Below are 26,785 nucleotides of genomic sequence, written 5' to 3' on the forward strand. Positions count from 1 at the left end.
TTGCGAGTTACAAAAGTCGAGTTGCGAGTTAAGAAAGTCGAATTTCGTAAAAATGGAGAAACTAAAATATTTAATTTTTTGGTGTAACTGTATAACATTTTGGAATGATGATTAGTTATAGAATTGTACAAAGTGTTGTTGATTATTTTTGTGGTTTACACTATATCTGTGTCTCTTGTTAAAATAAAATGGACTAGATATTAACTACGTATAGTATTTTCTGAAGAAGCAGATAGCCTTTTGAAATACAGCAGATGGCTTGCAGTTTAATTATTTTTTAAATTTCATACATAGCACCGTCGTATTAAACGTACACGTAAAGGGAGATAGCAACTAAACTATAGTACATATATGTAAAACACCCCTTCTGCAGATTTCGTTTAAAGTGGGCTTTTTGGGGCAGCTCCAGATCCGGACAATATTCGTAAGGGACAGCAAAATTTATTGTTTGTCAGTGACACTCAAAATTGAGGATGTTAAAATTATATATGTCTTATACATTGGCTAGAGATGATGGAGATATGATGGGCTAATGAGCGTGAATAAAACCAGTTTAAACTCGCCGCATTTTTGTGTCTTACCTATGCCAGGAATCTTTAGCTTTGTTGCTCTTGCATATGTTTTAGTTTGTTAAAGATTCATGTAGATACATTTCTTTAGAGAAACAAGTTTTTTTGTTTGAAATAAAAAATCTAATTTACTACTCTTTGTATCTATTCTTTTTGTCTACCAAAATTTTACCAAACTATAACAAAGGTTTTGCTTAACTGACTTGATAACAAAGTCAAGCTTTACTTCCAAATTAGGAATATTTCAGCTTTTTGAAAACAATAATGTATGTGTATGGATGTATTAAAGCATTCAATATTATTAGTGAACATGTTTTTGTTACACATAAAGGTATCATATAGTAAACCATCTTTCATATTTATTTTTTTTAATTCTAAACCGATATTTCATATTAATTGATAATACAACTGAAAAATATAAAGGGAATACATCAAGCTCTCCTAGCACAGCTATAAAGTTAGAAGACTATTTGTTTAACCTAATTTTAAATTGGATTCATCTAAAAAAAATCGTTCATATGTAAAGGTGCTGTAATAAATATTCACTTTCTTTCTGGCATGCTGCAGAGATAGTTTTGAACATTCCTGTAATTTCCCTGCCATTCATTAAGATAGGTTTTATTGTATGGTCGTATATATATATATATTGTTTTGATGTTTAAACGAGTTGTATATATATATATACAACTCGTCTAAACATCAACCTAACACTGTTAGATCTGTAAATTTGCTTTCGCAAATTTTTGGTTCTTCCCTCGCCGGGATTCGAACCCATGCTACTGTGATATCGTGACACCAAATCGCCTGCACTGCAGCCGTCCGGCTAGACCACACGACCACCTGGGCTCTATATATATATATATATATATATATGTTATAGAGTAAAATTACTTGGATTGTAAGATGATGAAGTTCGCAATTTAAATATTGCTTATAGTGATTTTTTGTATGACTCTCCCTTTCCATGCTTAAAAAGTCCGGCAATATACATATTAAACCTAGATACTTATAATTGTAAACACATTCTATTATATCTTTTTCGCAATACAAATATTCTTTTAAAAGTTTTCCATGACTGTTAATCATATTCACTTTGGTTTAGAATAGATTGACCTTTAAACACCATTTTACAGTTCAGGATAAACTATCAACTATCAAGCTGAAGGACGCCTCCGGGTGCGAGAATTTCTCGCTACATTGAAGACCTGTTGGTGACCTTCTGCTGTTGTTTTTTTATTTGGTCGGGTTGTTGTCTCTTTAACACATTCCCCATTTCCATTCTCAATTTTATCAAGTCGTTTTTGAAAGACTTGCCTTGGAACTAGACAAAAAATAATCCTCTGCATACACGAGGCAGTCAATTCTGCGGTCATTAATATCAACAGCATCTGGGGTTTCATTAAATGCATCCGGTAAAAAGTAAAATCATAAAAATACTGAACTTTATAGAGGAAAATCAATTCGGAAAGTCCATAATCACATGGCAAAATCAAATAACAAAACGCATCAAAAACGAATGGACAAGAACTGTCATATTCCTGACTTGGTACAGGCATTTTCAAATGTAGAAAATGGTGGATTAAACCTGGTTTTATGGCGCTAACCATCTCACTTTAATGACAGTCTCATCAATTTCCGTTATAATTCTAAAAAATTAAAAATCTTGAAAAGGTTGGGATTCAAAATATCCCCATAGTTTACTCCAATTACGGAATAGAAATTAGAAGTAAGCACGTTGTCTATTTTTGCACATAATTCACTTTTATTGTACATATATCTCTCACGGTTGCATGGAAATAAAAAAAAAATCAAATGTGAATCAAACCTGAAATTCGGTGTAAACAATATTTTTGTAACTCGCAACTCGACTTTTGTAACTCGCAACTCGACTTTTGTAACTCGCAACTCGACTTTTGTAACTCTCAACTCGACTTTCGTAACTCGCAACTCGACTTTTGTAACTCGCAACTCCACTTTTGTAACTCGCAACTCGACTTTTGTAACTCGCAACTCGACTTTTGTAACTCGCAACTCGACTTTTGTAACTCGCAACTCGACTTTTGTAACTCACAACTCGACTTTTGTAACTCGCAACTCGACTTTTGTAACTCGCAACTCGACTTTCTTAACTCGCAACTCGACTTTTATAACTCGCAACTCGAATTTCTTAACTCGCAACTTGCAACTCGACGATAAGAAACCCTCACATGGAGTCAAGTATTTATAAGACGTTTTTAATACGGAGACGGAGAAACTGGATTGAGTCAAATTTGGCGCTCAATGTTGTGAGAGTTACGTCATACCATCTATGACGTCAACGTTGGTCATTTGCATAGCTAAGTCAGTAGTCCCATCCTTGAAAATGAGGCAGTTAAGGGAGCTACCATTTGATTTTTATGGGGGGGCTAGGATGAAATTTGAAAAAAATAGGCAGGACAGGAGTTTTGAGTAAAAAAAAAAGGCAGGATGAGACACTTGCAAAAAAAAAAAGTCAGGACTACAATTTAGGTAATAAAAAGTCAGGATTAACTAAAAAAAAAAGCAGGACCGAAAAGAGTGAAAAATAAAAAGGCAGGACAGAGATTACAGCTAAAAAAAAATGCAGGACATTTTTCATCCTAAACACAATGATCCCCAATTTGATAAAAAAAAATATTATTATTGTCAAGCAGATGACCAAAAACGAATATTCTGAATCTAGTTTTTCCCCATACCTTGTAGTGTTAAAAATGACTCTGAACTTAAACCTACATAGAAACAGTGGCCATACCGTTATATGCGCATTACACACAACAAAAATGTCAAGGACATGTGCATGTGGTCGAGTCCTTTGATAAATGTAATGAAAATTAAGATTAGTGTTATAAATTTTATTTAATTAATCATTAAATGATAATGTATGAAATATTACATGACAAAAAATTACTAACAGGTAAACATTTTATCAAATCTCATAGTATTTTCAATGTAACAAATATTGAAAATTAAACCCTTGTCATTAAGATCATTTTTAAGCAATGCTGGTAAAAGAGTTACGAAAGAGGGACAGTCAAACTCATAGATTGAAAAGAAACTGACAACGTCATGGCTAAAATAAAAAGACAAACAGACAAATAATAGTATAGAAGACACAACATAGAACACTAAAGACTAACAACACGAACCCCACCAAAAACTTGGGGTAAACTCAGGTGCTCCGGAAGGGTAAGCAGATCCTACTCCACATATGGCACCCATCGTGTTACTTATGTCATTACAAATCCGGTAAATAGTCTAATTCGGTAAGTCACATTCATTAAAAGGGGAGGGTATTGTAGTTACGACATAAGGAACATATCTGATATCATCTGTGAAACGGTTATTCCATAACGGTCAACCAACTCGTGATGGCGTCCGTAAAATTTACGAATGATTCCAACTGCACCATTTGGAACTCCTGGTTTAATAGCTTCTTTGTGAGCAGCAATCCTCTATCAAGGAAATCATGATAGGAAATACAAGCCCGGGAATATCGTATCAATTGGGAAATATATACTCCGTATACAGGCGCTGCTGGAATGTTTGTTTTTTTTTTTTATCTTTTTTTTTTATCCAACATATATAATATACAACAGTACAGTTATCAAACACTAAGCTCATATATATGAATGTAATATAATACAACCTATCAGAAAATGTATAGAACTTGAAAATAACATTTTGTTGGGATTTTATAATTGTATCTTATTAAAAAGGACATACAAAAAAAAGTATAGAGAATTAATAAATAAAAGAATTAAAAGATGATTAATAAAAATAAAAAAAACAAAAATAAAAAAACAAAAAACAAAAAAACAAAAAACAAATATAAAAAAAAAATTAGTTTGATGTCTGCTAATTTTGTATAGTTGCTAATCCACCAAATTATCCTGTAAAGCCTCTTGGTAAATGCACCAAGCTTGATTAAACTTGTCAAAACATTTATTTTTAATTGATATCTTCGTCTCCAAAATATAATGATGCTTTATTTTTTCAATCAATGCCGTTAAACTTAACTCTCCTTTAAAATATCGTGTATTATAAATATATTGTTTAATCCATAGAAAAATATTGTTTTGAGGGTCACCTTTGTACATTCGTGATAAATTTCCAAACAAAAAAATATCTTGTGTAAATGGTATACTAATACCATTTTGGAGAAACCACATTTCAGTTTGCTCAATAAATTGTTGTACATAATAACCGTCCCACAGTATATGTTCAATTGATTCAAGTTCAGTGTTACAAAAAGTACAATATGGGTTTTGCACTATCCCAATTTTGTTTAAAAACGTATTTGTTGCCAGAATTTTATGATTAATTCTATACTGAAGCCATTGTAGTTTAGTATTTTTTGTAATAGCAAATGGTAATTGAAAAATCTGTTTCCAGTTTTGATTTTCTAAAACTAAAATTGCTTCCCATCTTTTTACTCCTGTAGGAACAGTGTTGTTTTTGTTTAGCACCAAATACATATCTTTAGATCCCTTTTTGCTTTTGAGAATGGTCTTTATTACTGATGGTATGAAAGGAGATACTAATTAATAATCTCCCCTATTAATTTTTTTGGAAGTCTTAGTTAGCACAGAAATTATGCTATTATATTTCATGATGTCTATATCCATCTGAAAACACTCCTGAAATTGATAAAAATTTAGAAAGGTACCATTCTCCCCAACAATATCATTTACATGTATAATACCCTTACTATGCCAGTCTTTGAAAAACACTGGTTTGTTGTCAATTTGGAATAGGTTATTCATCCAAATTGGACTGGAAAGAAAATATTCCCAGTCGTGCAAATTCATTTCTTTTTTAATTACCATTTGCCAAGCACCCAGTACATCTTTCCAAAATTTATTCTTAATACTTTGTTGTAGTTGCTTTACATAGCTATTACCACAAGTGAAGAATCTATCTTTATCAACATATGACAAAAATATATTTCGCCATTTACAATCGTTTTTACAAATTCTTCTTATCAAAGTACATTTCAAAGCATTTATAAAAGCATGTAAATTAATCATTTTTAAGCCTCCATCACAATAATCTTTTTGTATTACATCTTTTTTTACTCTATGAACTGGTGAGTTCCATATAAACTTATACATAAGTTCATTTATCTGTTTAATAATTTCTTCACTTGTATTAGGTATTGACAATATTAAATGATTTAAAATTGGCAACATAAGTGTCTTTACAACAGTAATTCGACCAATAACATTAATGTTACGTCTAGACCATTGTTTGACTAGTCTTTTTATTTTTACAATATTTTCATCATAATTGATTTCAACTATGTTTTCTAAATCGACATCAAAATTAACACCCAATAAATTAAAGGATGTGCTTCCCCAAGTAAGATTTTGATTTGTACAAAGTGTCTCTGTGCTGTACTTTTTACTTCCAATCCAAATCACATGAGTTTTGGAAAAAATTATATTCAAACCAGAAATTTTCGCAAACCAATCTAGTTCCAATAATGCCTCATTTAAAGATTCTTCACTTCCATCTAAAAGTAATGATGTATCGTCAGCAAACTGCGAGAGTTTGTGTTCAGCAAGAAGAACTTTGATTCCATTTATATTTTTAAAATTGTTATTTCTTATTTTTAACGCTAAAATTTCTGCACAAAGAATGAAGAGATAAGGCGATAATGGATCACCTTGCCTACAACCCCGTTCAACAGTGAAAAAGTCTGAAAGATTTCATCCCTGAATGACTGCTGAATTAATGTATTGATAGAGCACTTTCACCCAATTTATAATAGAATCGCCAAAATTAAAAAAATTCAATACATTAAATTTAAAAGAAATTCCCATGAAATGGAATCAAAGGCTTTTTTTAAATCTATCAACAATAAAAGGCCTGGTATATCATTATCTTCAGTATATTCCATGATATCATAGATCAATCTTAGATTTTCCCCAATATATCTTCCACTCATAAAACCTGTCTGATCAGTATCAATAAGTTTAGTCAAAACTGTTCTAAATCTTCTTGCTATAACCCCAGAGACAATTTTATACATGTATACAGTATTAAGCAAAGATATAGGGCGCCAGTTTTTAAAAAAATGTCTAGGTTTGTTACCCTTTGGAAGACATGTAATTATCCCCTGTTTTTGAGTAACAGAAAGTTCCCCTTTATCATAACCTGCATTCAAGGATCTTACAACAAAAATTTTTAAGTCAGGCCAGAAAAATTAAAAAAATTCACTTGAAAAACCATCTGATCCAGGCGTTTTATTGCTTTTCATTCTTTTTAAAGATTCACCAGCTTCCTCAACTGATATTTCACCTTCTAGTTTATCTTGTTCATCTAAAGACAACTTTCTAACATTTACATTTTGTAGACTATTTTCAATATCTTTAGGTTTACAACATTCAACATCTCTGTTTTTGTACAAATTTTCATAAAATATTTTAACCTGTTTAAGTATATCTTTTTGGTTAGTTACAATATCACCATTTTCTTTTTCAACCTTCTGGATGCTGCTGGAATGTTACTACATAGAAATGGAAATTTCAGAATTTGGAAGCTGAAATCATCTCTTTTGTCGTAAAGTTGAGTTTTAAACCGACCCTCATTGTCAATTTCTAGATGTAAGTCAAGATATGAGGCAGACTTGACTGTATCTGTAGTATACTTTATCTCTAGTTCGATGGGATAAATTCGTTGAACATAGTAACCAAAGTTTTTATTATTTAGTGAGAGAATATCATCTATGTAGCGGTACGGAAAGATAAAGGATATTGCTAACTTCTTATCTTTCTTCCTAAGAAGTTCCTGTATGAAGTCAGCCTCATAATAATAAAGAAATAAGTCGGCAAGAAGAGGGGCACAATTGGTTCCCATTAGAATTCCGACAGTCTGAAATAAACTATGACTTAATATGAAGTCAAAGTATACACAAATATACATCACAAAACAACATGAGACCAAACGAATTTAACAAACTAGAGGTGTCTGAAAAGTAGAATATCCCACGTGTCTAAATAGGCAATATTCGGAAGTGTTCAGGCAGGAAAATAAGTTATAAACTAAAAGTTAAGATATACTGTTCCCAGGTTTAGGGTATAAATGCATTTATGATGAAGAACAGAAACAGGTCAATTCTATGTTTTTCTTTTTATTTCTCTAGAAAATACTTTGCAGACGTAACGTGAAATACCGAACGTTACATGGACGTTGTTTGTGTCAATAATTATCTAAATTTTTATCACTATTTTTTCTTGGTTTCATAATTTAGTGACACGTTAGACAGCGTTAACAATTTGGAAATGAAAATGCATACATTATAATCACGATATTCACAACTATAAGATAAATTCTACACACAGTTCGATATTGAATTGAAAGCTTTTTTTTCCCCTAGTAATTCTAGAGGGTATTTTAAGCGTTGACCATGCGTACATATTAAGAATGAAGCTCTTCTTCGCTTCATACAAAAGGTCATTCCAATACATGTACAAAAAAAAGCACTCTTAAATAAATATAGTTAAAACAACATAAGGGCTAATTAAATAACAACATCAAACTGGTCTTTTTTTCTATATTGAGGCATTACAGGTCAATAGAGGTTCTCTGATTGAACTTTAATTTGAAAATTTTATGCAGCTTACCTCTGTTAAATTACAGAAGAAGAAAAACGTTCGATTATCGCTGATTTCCGATTGTTTTATTGTAGAGCGGAATCCTCCCGATTCAGGAAGAATTAACGAATCGACATGCCTGAACAACATGATTTCATCTCCATGCTACATCCATCTTTAATCAATAGAAATCTTTAAACACTAGAACAAAGTCATATCAGAGGTACTGTTGTAGTCGAAGTGCGGATTTCCCTTCGTTACCAATCGGAACTGCTCGGCCTTTCTATTGCACGAAGAAATAACTGCATAGCGAGAATGGCCGAGTAGTTACGATTGCCTTCGTTACATTGCACGTCATGCATAAAACCTATGTTAATCTTTTGTACAATTACAAAATCCACTGTATTGCAATGGAAATCAGAGACGAAGACAAACAGCTGGTATAAAGGGTAGCCCAAAAAAATAGCGTTAAATGACTATCAGGGACACATATTCTTCTGTATCTGCCGTTTCAAAAGCCCTTACCAATAGGTTGCAATGTTGTAAATATAGACAATGCAACTTTCCATAGAAACTCTTTTTACGGTTAAACTTTGTCCATAAAGTTTTTTAAAAAATCCGTACTAAGGACAGGTGCAAACAAATGCAGTGGGTTTACACGTTTAAAGAAGTACCAACATGCATCATTATCTAAAGCAATAGTTAAACACCACAAGATAGAAAAAACACACTAAAACATATCATTGAAATGGCTTAACTCAATCAAAAGACATGTCAACACAAGTGGACATACATTGAACGAATAAATTTGATCTACGATACAATGTTAATACAAAATAAATAAAATAAGGGGTAAAAATTTAAGGTAACAGTAGTATTCCGCTGTGAGATATAAAACAATTTTTAAAAACCCAAATAAAACGCCGTCAAATACAAAAATGTACACAAATAAATGAAAATAATGAAAACAACTACATTGTTTCGAGATAACAAAAGTTAAAAAGAACAATTTTGCACAGAAAAAAAATATTAAAATGATATAATGTGTACTAGTAATTAATAATATTGAAGGAAGTAATTAAATTATTTTTGTCCAGTGGTGTTTTCTGCCATTGCTGATAAACGTTGAATTCCAAAAAAACACTTGCTCAGTATTTAGCATATCTGTGCTGACATGACATATACATTTGTATCATCTATACGGTGATTTTCTGTAAAGGAGTACCAACATGCATCCTTATCTAAAGCAATAGTTAAACATTAGGTAAGGACCGATTTTAAAGCAATAGTTAAACATTAGGTAAGGACCGATTTTGGCCTCAAATTTCGGGTTCATCTAACGAAAGATTTTTGACACCTTTTTAACACTTAAGTGTCTATTTCAATTGATTCAATTAGTTCATGTGAAAGATTTTAACTGATTTAGTCATTAAAAACGCTCCGATTCAAACTTAAATATGAAAAATCTATCAAAAACATCACTTTTCAGATAGTTTTTGTCAAAAATGGAAGTGGTCGCATCCGTGTTCATTCTCAACCTTTATACATGTTTTTTTATTATCATCAAATACAACTTACATTTGAATATTATGAATGAACACGAATGCGTCCACTTTCATTTAAGACGGAAACCGTCTAAAATTTAACTAAAATGCTAAAAAAGTGAATATTTCAGTAATTTAGCATCACGTAATGACGCTAGTACCCGATATATGGGCATTGTACTGTCAAAAAACAGCCCATATTTACGTAGCAGAAGCATTCTACTTTCCAGTAAATAGCTAAAAGATTACATTTTCACAATTTTGTAAAACTGCTATATTTTGGGGCCAAAAAGGGGTCTTACTGAACCTATTCCTTTACCGCTTAGAAAATGTTAAAAGTTATTTGATTCATGAAGGTTTCCTTCATCTACAGGAGTCGAATTTAGACCAACTTGTTTTACTTCTAATTTCTGTTCGTTATGATCTACAACTTCGGAACTGACTTGAATTTCAGATTGATTATTACTGATTGTTTAATGTTGATGAACCGCAAGTGCGGTGAAGCCTGGTATCTTGGGATGTTCGATTTCAATTTCCTTATTCCGTTTGTCATAGATTTAATGTTGCAGGACTGAGACCAACTATAACTTCATAATGAATGCTATGTTCGTTATTGTTTGAAAAAAATGATAAGAAATAGTTCATTGTTTCGACGTAAGCTGTGATGTCTTATAGTAGAGACCCATGAGATTGCATTTAAGAATTGAATGCTTCTTTTTGTAACTTCATTGGGGTGTAAAAGCGTTGACCGAAGTACATTTTGTATGAAGCGCTTCATTCTAAAAGTGTGCGCTCGGTCAACGCTTTTACAACCCTATGAAGTTATAAAAAGAAGCATTCAATACTTATAATTACATTTTTTAGCTATGATCATGAAAACACGAATGTTATGATTTTTTTGTTTAATTCACCTGTGCACTTTATTGTAGGAACACGTGTTATCATGAATGAAAAATTTTATTGAGTAATGCAATTGCTTACGGAATAACACGTGATGTGCAGTTAACCAATTATAATGAAGTTTTATAATGAAACATACATCTAATGTAATTATTTCAATATATCGTCACTGAAACTAGGGGTTAGGAGTCTGTTAATATAGACAATGCAATAAGCAATAGGAACTCCTTTTTCTAAAAAAAAAAAAAAGGGGGCCAAGTTTACTTGGAAATTTCGTTAAAAGTTGTATTCTGGGATGGGAAACGCGCTACTAACTTTTCTAAAGGTCAACACATACAGCTGTGCAGCATATTTTCACCATCTGTATCCCCCGAAATTCTAAAAAGTAAGTTTAACCTAAAATATTTATTTCGCTACCATTATTTTAATTTTTTCTTCATGATAATTCAGTTTAATTCTTTATCCTGCTGATATTTATCGATTAATATATGAAATCAGTAAGTAAACACACAAATATCTATATAGGAAAAGTTAGTATCTTCCCATAAATAGGTGTCTTTTGTGAACCAACTGTATTTGTAAAGTTTAACCTTTAAAAAATGAAAACATTGCATTATAAATCTTATTTAAGATAGCTACGTACGAGAAGGACATTCAAATAACGAGTCAGATTTCTACAATGTTTGCTTAAATCACAACATTCAAAAATGGATCTCAAACATGTACTGTAACAACGTAATGTTATGCCATTTGCAGTACAGAACAGTTGCGTGTAATATACCTGACTTAGGACTAAAGACAAGTATGGAACATAAATACTCTTTAAAACCCTTATCTTAATTAATTAATATAGATGATGTTATATATTTTCCAAATGGGATAAATAAATTGTTATCGTTTTTATCTATATTTTACAAAACTGTACATATAATATTTAGTAGGAAGTACAAATGTAGGAGTAAAATCTAGAATGAAGTGGTGATATCTGATAATTACTAGTTCATTAAGGATAATCGACTGAACGCCATATGTGCTAAAACGAAAAGGTATTGTTTATATAGAATAATTTATATTAAATGCACACAATAACAGATAAATGTGTCGAAAAACTAAAAGTCAAATCGTCAAAGATATTTTTTTCAAAAAACTTTGGTCAGTCCTGTTCAGGAATGTTCATGATATTTTTTGTAGAACAGTCAGTCAGGAATGTTCATGATATTTGTTATAGAACCTTTAGAACAGTTTCTGAGAGACACTGTTATACTGTGTATCAAGTTAACAGATTAACCATAGAACAGTTTCATAGTGACATTTGACAGATGATGTTATACTATTTGATTTCTTATACTTGATGTTTCTGCTTGACGTCAGTCCATTTATATTCAGGACGAAAGCATACAAAAGCAAAATACTAAAATAATTTGATTTGGTCATTTTAACATTTTTTTATTCAAGCCTCACTGGTAAGTGTTTTGTTGACGTCTAGCGCAAATATAAAATTACAATCCGGGTATCTATGATGAGTTAATTTACAACCATTGCGTCGATGCCACGGGTGGTGGAGTTTTTATTCCCCTAGCGTATCACGAGTCCAGTAGTTAGCACTTCTGTGTTGACATGAATTGTCATTTATACGGTCATAATTACACTGTTTACAAAACGTTGTATTTTAAAATAATAAGGCTTTTCTTTTCCTTAGAAATAGATTGCCTTCGCTGTATTTGGAAAAACGTTTTAGGCATTTTTGCTCCTCTACGCTCTTTCGAACTTTATTAGGCATTTTAATATTTTTTATTCGAGAGTCACTTAACATTGGCACTTTTTTGTTTAAAAAACTATGAAAAAATAACAAGGATTTCATAAGATTTTGAAATATGGCTTTTTAAACAATATCTAATAAAAATATGAAAAGAAAAGTAGGGGTTAGGGGGCAAATTTTTTTAATGTTAATACATGTATAAAATCAGAGAATTCCGAAAATCTGGCAAAAATTCAAAAAATAGAGGAGCAAACATCCTTAACTTTAAAACACTTCCAAACTCTTAAATGGTGCACATGATGTTACACATTAATTTATTATGACTGTTATGTGTTGCATTCCGAAATTGACATAGTTGATCTAGATATGACAACCGTTCATGCTGGCGTCAAACTACTCCCACTAAAAAATCACAGTGCGAGCCGTAACTTCTTTACAAACAAAAAAGGGAAGTTCATGAAAGAGACTACACAAACGCTTTTACACTTATACTTATCGGACATAGAAATTACCTTAATTGTCCTATTCAGAATAGAAATAATTGGTGCAAGCTATATTTTATTGTAGTTTCAACATGGTTATGCATTATATTCGTGCTATTTTAAGCTTCACTATCGCTCGGGCAAAAGTAATCACGAATATAATGCCTACCCATGTTAAAACTACAATAAAGTATACCTTGCATCAATTATTTCTTAATTTGGCTACGTAGACACGATATCTACGTACGTTACGTTATTATCCACATAGCAGTAAACGAAGTTTATGATGTTAAAATGTTACAAAACATAGCAATTAATTTACACACGATATTTACACGATATCATTAAAACCCGATGTCTAAGCTCGAAACATGTAAACGCGATGTATGCACTTGAATCACTAGTAAACACAATGTTGGTACAATATTTTCCAAATCAGGATGTCGACTATATATTTGATTGATGTAAACGAAATGGTATATATAACCGATCATCAATAGTATCGAATTCATAACAGTGTGGCTATGGACATTGATTGGCGCACTTTAATATCCCATTGACTGGGACAGATTAGGTGAACGTTCGTCTATAACGCCCATTGCTCACGACGTCCTTAATATAAACATTTAAACCGTGGGGTCACCAAAGGTTCTCAACGCCTATATAAAATAATTCGAAATACTAATCAGGAATTTGTGTTTTGATTTATATTGATTAATTAAACGTCCTTTACTTGTGTTTTTGTTATGTTTCGACAATCAATTTTCATAATAAGATATCGCAAAGCCATGTTCTTTCAGAAAAAAGAATGACTTACTGAATGCATGTATTGATTGATTATCTTTTTCGGATTTAACAATTGCGATTGTCGAGTTATGTTATCTTTTAACTTTTATCTGGTCTAATTTTATTTTAGAACGAATGCATAATCCACTTTCAAAAGTTGTGCAAATACGAAACATAAAGACAAAATATACTTCTGCCCTGTCTTTTTCGTACTTGAAAGTTATTGGATAGTAAGAAAGCTATTTGGATTAAACCTTGTGAAATTTGCATGCATTTACGTTATTGTATTGGCAAAATGTATCATTTGGTGTATATAGGAAACTTAAACCGTTCTGCTATACTGCTACTATACTTGTGAAAAACACTTGGCAACAGAAACGCATTCATCTTATCTATGTAAAAAAATCGACCCAATTTACATAGAAATGGAAACGTCCTTTACTTGTGTTTTTACTTGTGCTTTTCAGTACAATAACTAATAAACGTTTTACTGTCGACCACACTGTTATGAATTTCGTTCTATAAACATTATTATGACACGAAATTGTCAACACTGTGATGGATAAAAGAATTTTGCAACACCTGGAACTTAATTTGAGGTTGAATCCATGTGTACATGGTATCGGTCGTCGCATCTTAAAGTTGACAATATCTTTAACATATCTTTATTTGATTTACATTGGAATAAGTTTTTTAAACAAGTAAAGCAACGGCAATACATAGTAATCACTAGAAGTCTTTGCGGGAAAAGTCCTGAAACAAAACGACTATCAAAGCAAAAATAAATTCTAATACTAAAATAATGATTTAATAGGGCTTATTTCAGTTTGAAAAATTAGGTAAATTCACTTCAAAACATGCATTATTTGGAATGACAACTTTAATAATTATAGCTCTGATTTTTTTATCAAGTTTATGCCTATTGTTTTGTTTAATCCTTGTGACATTTTTTCACGCTTTTTCAAGTTGCATTATACAATGTTATATGAGAACAATTAAGTAAACAGAAACTATATCAGATTTATTTAAATTTACTAATTCACAATGTTTAATAATATCAGATATCCAGCCTGATAAGTCAAAGATAACATGTATTACATACACATTTTTATATTTAGAAGTATATCTTCTAGACTTTGTATTAAAACTAAAACCTTACGATCATACACTTTGATGGTGACATTCGGTTACCTTTGAAAATGACATAACGAAAGATAACTGACCTTGTTTTCGACTGCTTGTATGTTGAACTACAGTTATTCAGAATCTTGAAAAGTAGTGAGTGCCACTAGTTGATGTCCTCTTTATTCTGTTTCAGTTTGTTGTTGTCAATATAATGGAATTTGATGCAACTGTTGTGCAAGTAAGAGGTTTGGCTAGCTATATTTGGTTCACTATTTTCTACATGGTTTTCTCGTTTGAATTGGTTCAAATCTTAGCATGCCAGGTTTTATAGCTTACTATAATGCTTACAGTATGAAAGTGGAAATGGTAGTACGAAATTTTAGTATAAAATTAATTTTGAAATGTTTTCCCATTATGTCTCTTTGTTTTGTTCACGCCTCGTTGTCATTATAATGGAATTTGATGCGACTCTCGTACAAGTGTGAAGTTCAGCGCTATAAAACGGTACCAGGTTCAATCAACCATTTTCTACATAAGGAAATGCCTGTACCAAGTCAGGAATATGACAGGTGTGTTCCATTTGTTTGATGAGTTTGAGCTTTTGATTTTGCCATTTGATTAGGGACTTTTCGTTTTAAATTTTTCTTGGAGTTCAGTATTTTTGTGATCTACCTTTTACACTCAAACAAATTCGAGGCATATACATGTTGAAAATATACCGCTCAGCCCTATGTTTTGACCAATTGAGAAAACTTATGGTATAATTTATTACAAAACGATGTACGAAAAACAAATATGACGGACATGAATTAACGACAACTATTGAACTATTGAAGATATCTTTTTTTTTTTTTTATCTTACTGTACTAATATACAAATTGCAATTTCAGTAGTTTATCATGTAAACGGCAACCTTTACGTGCACCTGTGAATGTAGAATACTTGTTGATCTTCTAGACTTTGTATTTATACCAACATTTCATTAATATGTCATTAAAAAAAGTGTGTCAAGGCTTGTAATTCGATAATAATTTATCAGCAGTCCAGTTGTCAGCACTTTTATTGATATGGTCATAATTATAAAATAAATGTTTACAAAACTTTGAAGTTTTGAAATGATGAGTCCTTTTTTTTATGCCTCTGGAATAGATTATCTTAGCTGATAAAACTGTTAGGAATTTTTGGTTGTCAATGCTGTTTAACTTCGTATTTGATTAGACTTTGAAACTCTTGTTCGTTCTAGAGTTATGCCGGCGTCAAACATTGGCGTTGACCGGCGTGCACCAAACGTACAGAGAAAATTGACAAAGTCGGTATACGTTTGTTGCACGCGAGAGGAACGCTTAGCAATCGTTAAACGCGCGTTGCATACGTTTGAAGTATGTCGAAATACAAAGGTATACGCTTGGTGAACGATACAACTCGGGGAAATTTTTAAGCAGCATACGCATTTTCATCCAGCTCAGCGTGTGTCTAAGCGCGTTTGATGCGCAACAGATACGATTGAGACACGTTTATGGCACGTTGTATACGCTTCGAGATCGTTCAACTTAAACTAAAACGTACGTTTGTCACAAACACCCCATAATAGAGCGTCCAAGATACGACCGGGACGCGTCTCAAATACGTTCAAGAAACTTTTTCCTTCGTAGCGTGCATTCAATCTACGTTAGACAAACACCAGGCATACACAACCATACGTTTCTTTAACGCCCGATAAACGCTTAGGTACGCTTCTCGTACACCCAATACACGCTAAAAGCTCGTTGTGCACGCGTTACAGATATGATTGACAGGTTGAATGCACCCAAAATTACTAGCGTATTGGCGGTGTACATGCTTTTGTTAACACGTTCGGCGTACTTCGGCGCTATACGCTGATGTGTGACGCCGTTATAATGTTTTGTTGACGAAACGCGAGTCTGGCGTAAAAATTTCAGTCCTAGTATCTATAATGAGTTTATTTAGCTAAGATTGAAGTAACAAAAGATTAATCAACAGCATTGCATTTAATATATAATGTCTGGCGATTACAAGTCATTTTTATAATGCACTAAGGACAATAACAAATAAATATTATTACATATGTGCATTTATTAAGGAACAGAAGAAGCCAAAAATATTGGTAGTTTATGGATGGCCGTTTCACGAAATTTGATTTTTTTTAAATAATGGGAAAGGCTGACTCTGACTTTTAGCTTATATTTGCATTGGTATTATTAAGGTCTCAAATCGAGATTAAAAAAAAACAAGAAAATGCCTAAATTTTGGAAAATAACCTTTTATAAGCTATTGAAGTCTTTTATGAAAAGAGAAGGGGTATGGGGCAAAACATTTTACCATGTATTGAAAGGGAAAAAACAAGGAGTAAGAACATCTGACACAAAATCCTAAGCCTCACCTAAGTGCATTCTTAACTACTAGTATATCACATCATTATTCATTATTTTAATTATTTTAAATGCAATCCAATTAATAAATATAACCTTGACATTATTAGTGAGTCATATGTATCTTTTGAACACAAATTATGAACTAACATGATTTTGATTATAAAAATGAATATGAAATATCATTTCAGGTCCAATATCTGTGAATAATGAAACCTCTTAGTTGCAAAGAAAAAGAAAACTTTTTGCGTTTCTGTCTTCTAGTCATCAACAATGCCAATGCTGTGGTGATTTGCCTTCTTGAATTCAGTCTTATGCAACAACACTTAACATTTGAACAATTCCTCATTAAGCATCAACATGATATATATCATCTTTGCTATGCTGGACGGAATTCGAAGTGCTGCAAATGTATAAAAGATGGGAGTAAAAAGCGGTCCACTTCAACACGAAGAATTTTATCAAAAGCACAAATTGATGTTCTGTATACTGAATCGCTTTGCCAAAATAATTGTGGTAACTATTGCTGCAACAGATTGCAACCAAAGCAATGTATCAACCCAAGTTTTCTAGATTTGACAATCGCAAAATGTCTTCTAACTTACTTCTGTTCTGATATATTTTGGTATTGTTGTTTACAACTGCGACAAAAGGATCTACAGGAATTCCTAGATGAAAAGAAACATATAATTTATCATCTCAACATTGGAAGCCGAACTTGTTGTCATTGTAAAACAACTACAAGTGTTTCAATTAATGACAAATCAGATATTATTAACAAACAGGAATTACTGCTTCTTTATAAAGTAACAAATACTTCTAACCCACAAAGTAAGTGTTGCTCAAATCATAGTATCAGAATCTGCGAACTATCGGCTAATGTTCTTAGCCCTTTTAGCATTGAAAATCATGTTGCATTTTATATTCAACAACATTGTTGTGAAACTAGAAAAGCTTTAGAAGTCATAACTGAGATTAGAAACACATGTTATGCTCATGCTAAAGAAGCTTTGCTTTCCCAGAATGAATTCGAGACAAAAAAAAAGAAGTTGGTTGGAGCGATTCTTACTTTAGCAGATGTCTGCGGGATAAAGGAAAAGACAATGGCAGACATTGAAACTAGCATGAATACACCATTGGATGGAATGGGCACGAAAGGCAAAATAGATGAGGTATGAAAAAAAGTCTTCATTGTATTATTATGGGTATCTACATGATGTATCAATTAATAAGATGAAAATTTGAAGGCCTATTTGGGTCACGATGCAGTTGTTTGCATGTTCGATAGAGAAACGATTTTGTTCTGGTAACCTACAGCAACATGTTACATTTGGTTCGCGTAAGCAAGAGCAACGCGTTTCTATTCGATCGTGTACCGTAGTGCAAGGCGTACCAGTTTGATAACCCAGCCTATAGTAAAGCGTTAAAGCTCATTAGCTTTACTTAGAGCAACATGTATTTTAAACGCGGCTATTTCTGAATAATATCGAATAAAAATTGAGTGCTTGTACAAGTGATGTATTGTATGCAGAATTAGTATTAGAGAAGTGCACTGAAGGCCAATCGCCTTGGGCAATTCTAAGGGAATTATAACCTGAATTTGATTGGCCAATTATTCATCCAATTATCGCGAATAAAGTGCATCGCGTTACTCTATGATACGTGAAACAGCTGTTCTGCGTTACTCTAGTGTATGCCAACTAATTGTTATGCTTTGCTCTAGGGTACGCAAAAACGGCAACGTGTTTATCTAGCAAACCTTTAAATATTGACAGTGTAACCCGAATGGCCCTTCAGAGAAAGATTATGGTAACTGCTTAATAACCAACTTAAAATGTATGTACCTAAATGACGAATTATATTTATCATTGAAAAATATGTTTTATATTCTTAGTTATTCTAGTTAAATCAGTTATCAATTGCCTTTGAAATTTAAGTCAAAGTGTTTATGATAAGTATACTGTTACATGTATTTATTTTGAAAATGATAAAACACATCCATTCACGTGACATCATTTACCTGGTAGTGCTTTCGTTTCTTTTACATCAAAATGACAGAAACGAAATACAATACTGTTTTGATTACTTTCCTTTTATACAGTATTCAGTGGAAGATTGAGCAAGCAATAAAACTCCGTAATATTGACATAATAACAAATACCTTTAGTTTAGCGTTACATACATAAAATAACGATCAGTAATAAATTGATTTTGTTAAGTTAAACACGTCTTCAGTTTAGGCCGTGTTCACATCAAACGCCGTGTAGAGTAAACATGTTTACAATTAGTTTAGTGTAGTGTACACTGGTTTCACATTACATTTGTTCACATCTATACACCTTGTTTAGCTACCTGTACATAAGATTTGTTCCCACTTGTAAACTATATGTCATTTAAATGTTCATTACGTAGAACTGAATTCAAAATTTTTGAAAATTTTTTCTAGCGGTAAGAGAACAACTATTTGACTTCAAAAAAAATTCAGAAGACCAGTGGCGAATATTTCTGTGTACGTCAAGTCGATTCGGGAAGACCTTTTCAAATGAATTAGGCAGCAACTATTTACTTAAATTTTTGTGGAGGGGGAGGGGGCGTGAGCTTTTGATTTTTTTTAGGACAAATTTTGGTGACAAGTCGAAATCAATCTTAGCATTATATATAGTGGCAGCTGAGGGTGAAACAAACATTTTTTTTCAGGGCCAAAAACTGGAAACATTTTTTGTTTCCAAAACAAAATCCATAGCTCACCACCCCCACTGCCTTGCCTTTATGTTTTATACTCGACTATAATTATAGCTCCCCCCCCCGAAAATCAATTGGTTGCTGCCTTATGGGTTCGGCAATGATGCTGCTTTGAGTCTTGATTAGGGGTTAATAAAGTACGTTAATTTTTTTTAACCAAAAAAAATCTGTAAAATTTAGACAACTAATAATTATCAAAAATATCAATTTTACTCAAAAATAGTTTCCTCCTTAAATATTTACACGATAAAACTAATGTCCTAAATGCAGTTTTGTGTACACTTAACCTACACATGGCCTACATTGACTATCGACTGTGTGTAGGTAAAACATGATTTAAACTACATGTAAACATTGAGTTTTATCAATGGGAACGCAATTGTGTTTAGTTTACGTGTGAGTTACACAAACACAACACCGAATTTAGGTTAATGTGAACACGGCCTTAAGACATATACTTTAATATAAATGAATATTTCATTGACGGAATAATATAGCAATCGGTATCTTAATGATACATAATAATGAAAAAATTAAATAATGAAATAAGCTAACAAGTATTGTGTGACAATAATCCAGGTCACTCAAGCTGTTTTTAAAAATGGTGAGAAAAATGTAAATATTTGTAACTCTGAGGTTTGCAAAATTGCCAAAACATTTATTTAAAAATATTGATAACATTTTCAAAATCTATAAAATGTAACTCAAAATAATTTTTGGTTTTAAGAAACAACTCATTATGGCCAACGAGCTCGTGTTGGCGCCCTGAAGGGATGAACATAAACTTACCACTAAGAATCATTGGATCATTTGCTTTCTTATTGGCAGCAACCCTCTATCTATCTATTGATATATACACTCATTAAAGTAGATTATATGTTTGTAGATGTGTGACGATTTGTCAAACGTCTTCGAAAAGAAATTGCAAGACCACCTGAAACAATTTCAAGCGATATCGGATGAACAACTGAAAAAAATTATAGGTAATGGTATTGATTAGTTATGAAATATATTTTGTTGATGGGATGCAGAATAATTCTAAAACAATCAACTTTCTGAAAACTAAATGTTTGATAATCAACAGTGTTTTGAACAGATAGGAGTTTTGTCAGGAATATGGCCATTGTTATATTATAGTTCGTTTCTGTGTGTGTTACATTTTAACGTTGTGTTTCCGTTGTGTCGTTTGTTTTCTCTTGTGTTTGAGTGTGAATTCACATTACTATAAGACGTGTCACGGTACTTTTCTATCCAAAATTCATGTATTTGGTTTTGATGTTATATTTGTTATTCTCATTGGATTTTGTCGAATGCTTAGTTCGTTTCTGTGTGTGTTACATTTTAATGTTGTGTCGTTGTTCTCTTATATTTAATGCGTTTCCCTCAGTTTTAGTTTGTTACCCCGATTTTGTTTTTTTGTCCATGGATTTACGAGTTTTGAACAGCGGTATACTACTGTTGCCTTTATTTTGAACTCACAACAACCCTCTCTTTTGAAATTTACCTTTTTTTAAATTTCGAGAGAATACTTTACACAAAAGTAATCAATTGTTATATTAAAATTTGTATCATATATGTAACTAGAACACACCCGCGAAATCGCGGGCATTCAGAGCGTAGTTTAAAGTATGTAAAGTGTTGTTGGAAGAATTTTGTAAAATACTGAATGTCTGGAGAATTTTAGCAAAAGTATCATAAGTCATCGGTTATTGGGGACAGGAAAATGATATTTTTTTTATCCCTCCACCTTTATTTCTAAAGTTCCTAATTTTTGGTTTTCTATCAATTTAAATATGAACATACATTTAGTATGTTATGAACATTTAAGTAAGGAACCGGTTGTCGTTTGTTTATGTGTTACATATTTGATTTTCGTTCATTTTTTGTACATAAATAAGGCCGCTAGTTTTCTCGTTTGCATTGTTTTACGTTGTCATTTTGGGGCCTTTTGAAGCTGAGCATGCGGTATGGGTTTTGCTCTTTGTTGAAGGCCGTACGCCTACGGTGACCTATAGTTGTTAATTTCTGTGTCATTTTTCTCTTGTGGAGAGTTGTCGCAACATGGCAATCATACCACATCTTCTTTTTTTTTGAAATCAATGAATTTTGTAAAAGATTTAACGACTGGAGAATTTCAGAAAAGGTATCAAAAGTTCACATGAATAATTTTAGCGCTTATCTGTATATTATGAACATTCATTACTTGTCTATATGAATAAAGTGTATTTACTTTCAATTCTAAGTTTACTAATCGATCCATGGTGGTCATTGATATAGTATACAGACCCTCTCCATTTAATAAACTCTGTGACCGCCGTGGATAGTTAACTTGAAAATGATAGCAGATAAAATTCTGAAAATACACTTTGTTCGTAGTATATGTATGTTCAAAGTATACAGAAAAACGCAAACCGGAAGTCTAATCTGACTTAAAATTTCGTCCAATGACGGGACAATATCCGGATGCCTTTTTTCTCGTTTTTCTCCCAAAATAACTCAATCTGAATAATCATATAAATGGATGACAAATGCGACTATGCACTGTACCTATAGGACACAGAGGCGTGTTGATTAATTTATTGTGGAAAGAAGAGAAGCGACACCCAAAATGAGGTCTTCTTGTTTAATAGTATAGATAATTTAACACAGAATAATGCTTACAATGTGTATGTCAAAAATTAAAAGTTGTGAGTCGTTTTTAATGCATAAAGAAAAAAATAGAAAACAACACGTTTACTAATTTCTTGCGTCCGAAGCGCTTTTCTGGATTTACCTTCATCAGTGGGTTGCCTACTGTCTGTTATATTAATTCATATATATTGATGATGTTATTTCCATAAACAATCCAAATTATATCCTCCAGAAATAGAAACAAAGAATCAGCAGACACGGCTTCGTCTGACTCATTGTTAGCCATTAGCTTAGGGGCTATCCGTTTAGAATTTTCTTCGGAGATAGGTATTTGTTTTAATTTACTTTTTTCCTGCGATATAATTTAAAGGTCACGGGTCTTTTAACCCTTACTATGCCAGAAGCCGATATATCGGCTTTTAGAGTTTCCTCCGTAAGTGCCGAGAGCCGATATATCGGCTTTGTTTTTTTCTCTATATATCGTTAACGGCATCACAAAGGCGATGACGTCACAATGTTCTGACAGCGTAATCAAGATGGCCGGCCACGCCCCGTTGATTGGCGTTTTTCATGACAGAACAAGTCCAACAACATAATAAACTCGCTGATGTAGAATTAGTGAAAGTTGTGCCACAATGAAATAAAATATATATTTTTAGATACTTTTATCTTTTATATTTCATAAAAATCTTTTTAAAATTATAGAAATAACAGGTATGATACTACAGTTTTTCCTGCAGTAACAGTAAATATTTTTTAAAGTCTTATCGTTCGATAGCCAGTAGCGATGAGCTGACCTCGAACAGTTCTTGTTTAAAGGCTCCTGTATGGTCATCACTCTCTTTTCAGGATTGTATTGTTTGTAATCGGTTTCCTTCTGACCAACCTTCATTATGCTTGATTTTTCCTAGCAGATATTAAAGAGAGTCTTCTTAATCTCGGAAGGTCTTTAACATCGTGTGTTGCCTGTTTGTTTATTCTCAAAACGACTAATAGTGGAATTGTGATGACCAACAATACGTGCAATTGTCACAGCGACATACCTACTTCTCTCATCCTGATTATCTGCCATCTTGCTGCAGTTATGGGTTGTGGTTGACCAATTACAAGGTGTCAATCACATAACTGTATAAACTTGGTTATTTAAAATGTTGAAAACAATGAGGATAAAAACATCTGTTTTCTTGTTTACGAGTATAGAAGCTGCATGTGCAGATAAGAACTTATCGAGTCGATATTTATTGAGTAAACTCAGATGATATTTAAATAATGTTTAACTAGTTCTATTTCAGCAAATCATATCACAAAAAATTAAAGACTGTTTTTTTAATTTGAATTTCAATTTGGTGTTGCAATACTTTTTTTTTCCATGTGTATAGTTACCCTGCTTTCTCAGAAAAAACCGCTGAAGCATTGGTTACTAGTAGTAACCTTTGCATTCTCATAACGTTTACAGTCTTGACGAATCCCCAAGAATATAGACCTTCTAAGAGAGGTTAGTTTAAACATAGTTATTTTAAGTGGATTTGGAAACAGGTTATTGTAACTTAAATTATTCATATCCCTTTCTACTTTTATTGTACGAGTGCTGCCTTGTAGCGGCATTAGCCTGCTCTTTTTCGGAATCTACCAGGTCGTATTTTACGTGCAAGTGATATGGCTGTCTTTTAACACGTGGTCAGCCGTGTTGAAGAATCTTAATTAATGCGTTGTGTTTTCTATACGTTGAATCGTCGTGATAGCTAATGCAAATACTATAACGTCACACAGTATAGCGTTATGGTAACAACGTTACCATAGCGTAATGTTTGTACTTCGCGTATTTTCCGACATTCTGGGGGCCGACAAAAGTGTAACGAAAATTATAAAAAAAGTAAATTCACAATATATATATAAAAAATATATATATTAAAATTTTTAAATTCGCAAACTACATTTCACATCAAATAATAACAGTTCGTTAAAATATTGTCACTAGCGCTTTTATGCCTTCTGGCAATCTTCAGGCTACGTTTTAACAATGTCCTTGACGACAATACCGTTGGTAGCGTTTATTACGTTACAATAACGGTAAGGGGAGAGAAATCAAACGTGTTTACGTAGATCCGTTTAATTTCGGGTGGAACTCCTTTATAAAGTGTGCTTCCTTTGCCAGTCTTTTATATTTGTTCGATTCGTTCATTTTATAGGTTATTTGCGGGCCGGTTCCCATATATTCACAAAGACCACATCTAGGGTCATTACATTTTGAAACTTTGTATTGTATTCCATTTGGGTCATAATAGTTATCAAAAGTACCAGGATTATAATTTTATACGCCAGACGCGCGTTTCGTCTACATAAGACTCATCAGTGACGCTCAGATCAAAATAGTTAAAAAGCCAAACAAATACAAAGTTGAAGAGCATTCAGGACCCAAAATTCCAAAAAGTTGTGCCAAATACGTCTAAGGTAATCTACTCCTGGGGTAAGAAAATCCTTAGTTTTTCGAAAAATTCAAAGTTTTGTAAACAGAAAATTTATAAAAATGACCATATAATTGATATTCATGTCAACACCGAAGTGCTGACTACTGGGCTGGTGATACCCTCGGGGACGAAACGTCCACCAGCAGTGGCATCGACCCAGTGGTGTTAATATAAAACTTAGCCCTTGTTAAAATCTTTTTAAGATTTAAAGGCTGTCTTTTACTTTTCATGAATTTTTCTGTAGGAAAAAGGTTTTTGAATTTTTTCGTTTTTTGTAAAACTTTTATGACGTTGAATATTTCAGGATTGTACGGGTTATGAGTGCTTACAAACGGAATAAGTTCTGTATTACTCTCTTTACGTGCTGTGGACCTGAGTTCCGTCATTGGTATTGCTTTTGCCTTTTCTATTCCCTTACCTATTAGTGGGTTTGGATATTTTTGTTCTTTCAAAAACACCTTTAGTTCGTTCAAACGTAATTCCTTCGTAAACTCATCACTTACAATTGTAAATACACGTCGTGCAAGACAAAATGGGATGTTTCGTTTCGTATGTGAAGGATGACATGAATGAAAATTCAGGTATTGGTGGGTGTCCGTCTTCTTATAATATATATCTGTTGTTAAGGTTGATCCATTTTTTAATATTAAAATATCTAGCAATGGCAGCCTATGTTCGCTTGATTCGATGGTAAATTTAATCGAAGGATGTAATGTATAAAATTGAGAATGGAAATGGGGAATGTGTCAAAGAGACAACAACCCGACCAAATAAAAAACAACAGCAGAGGGTCACCAACAGGTCTTCAATGTAGCGAGAAATTCCCGCACCCGGAGGCGTCCTTCAGCTGGCCCCTAAACAAATATATACTAGTCCAGTGATAATGAACGTCATACTAATTTCCAAATTGTACACAAGAAACTAAAATTAAAATAATACAAGACTAACAAAGGCCAGAGGCTCCTGACTTGGGACAGGCGCAAAAATGCGGCGGGGTTAAACATGTTTGTGAGATCTCAACCCTCCCCCTATACCTCTAACCAATGTAGAAAAGTAAACGCATAACAATACGCACATTAAAATTCAGTTCAAGAGAAATCCGAGTCTGATGTCAGAAGATGTAACCAAAGAAAATAAACAAAATGACAATAATGCATGAATAACAACAGACTACTAGCAGTTAACTGACATGCCAGCTCCAGACTTCAATTAAACTGACTGAAAGATTATGATTTAATCATATGAACATCAGGCACAATCCTTCCCGTTAGGGGTTTAGTATCATACCATCATAACATATATGAGAAGAACATAACCCGTGTCATGCCAACAACTGTTTTTAGAATAAATGTGTTAAGTTCCGATGCAAAGACCTTATCAGTGACTCAATATTAACGCCAAAATATGCAATCTTTAATGACTTGACAACAGTATCGTAATTTTATCCCTTCTTAATAAGTCTATTCAAAGGTTTTGTAAGTTTCTGAGGTGAATACTGACACCTTTGTGCTTTATAAAGAATATTTCCATAAAAAATTGGATGTGAAATACCTGAACGTATTAGAAGTCTGCATGTTGAGCTATATTTACGAATGATGTCTTTATACCGATGATAAAATTTAGTAAATGTTTTGACTAGTTTGTGATATCGAAAACCCTGGTGTAATAATTTTTCAGTAATACATAAATTTCTCTCGTTAAAATCTAAAACATTGTTACATACACGAGCGAATCGTACAAGTTGAGATATATAAACACCGTAAGATGGTGACAAGG

This window comes from Mytilus edulis, chromosome 1 (genome assembly GCF_963676685.1).
Source record: "Mytilus edulis chromosome 1, xbMytEdul2.2, whole genome shotgun sequence".
In the NCBI taxonomy this organism is placed as follows: Eukaryota; Metazoa; Mollusca; class Bivalvia; order Mytilida; family Mytilidae; genus Mytilus; species Mytilus edulis.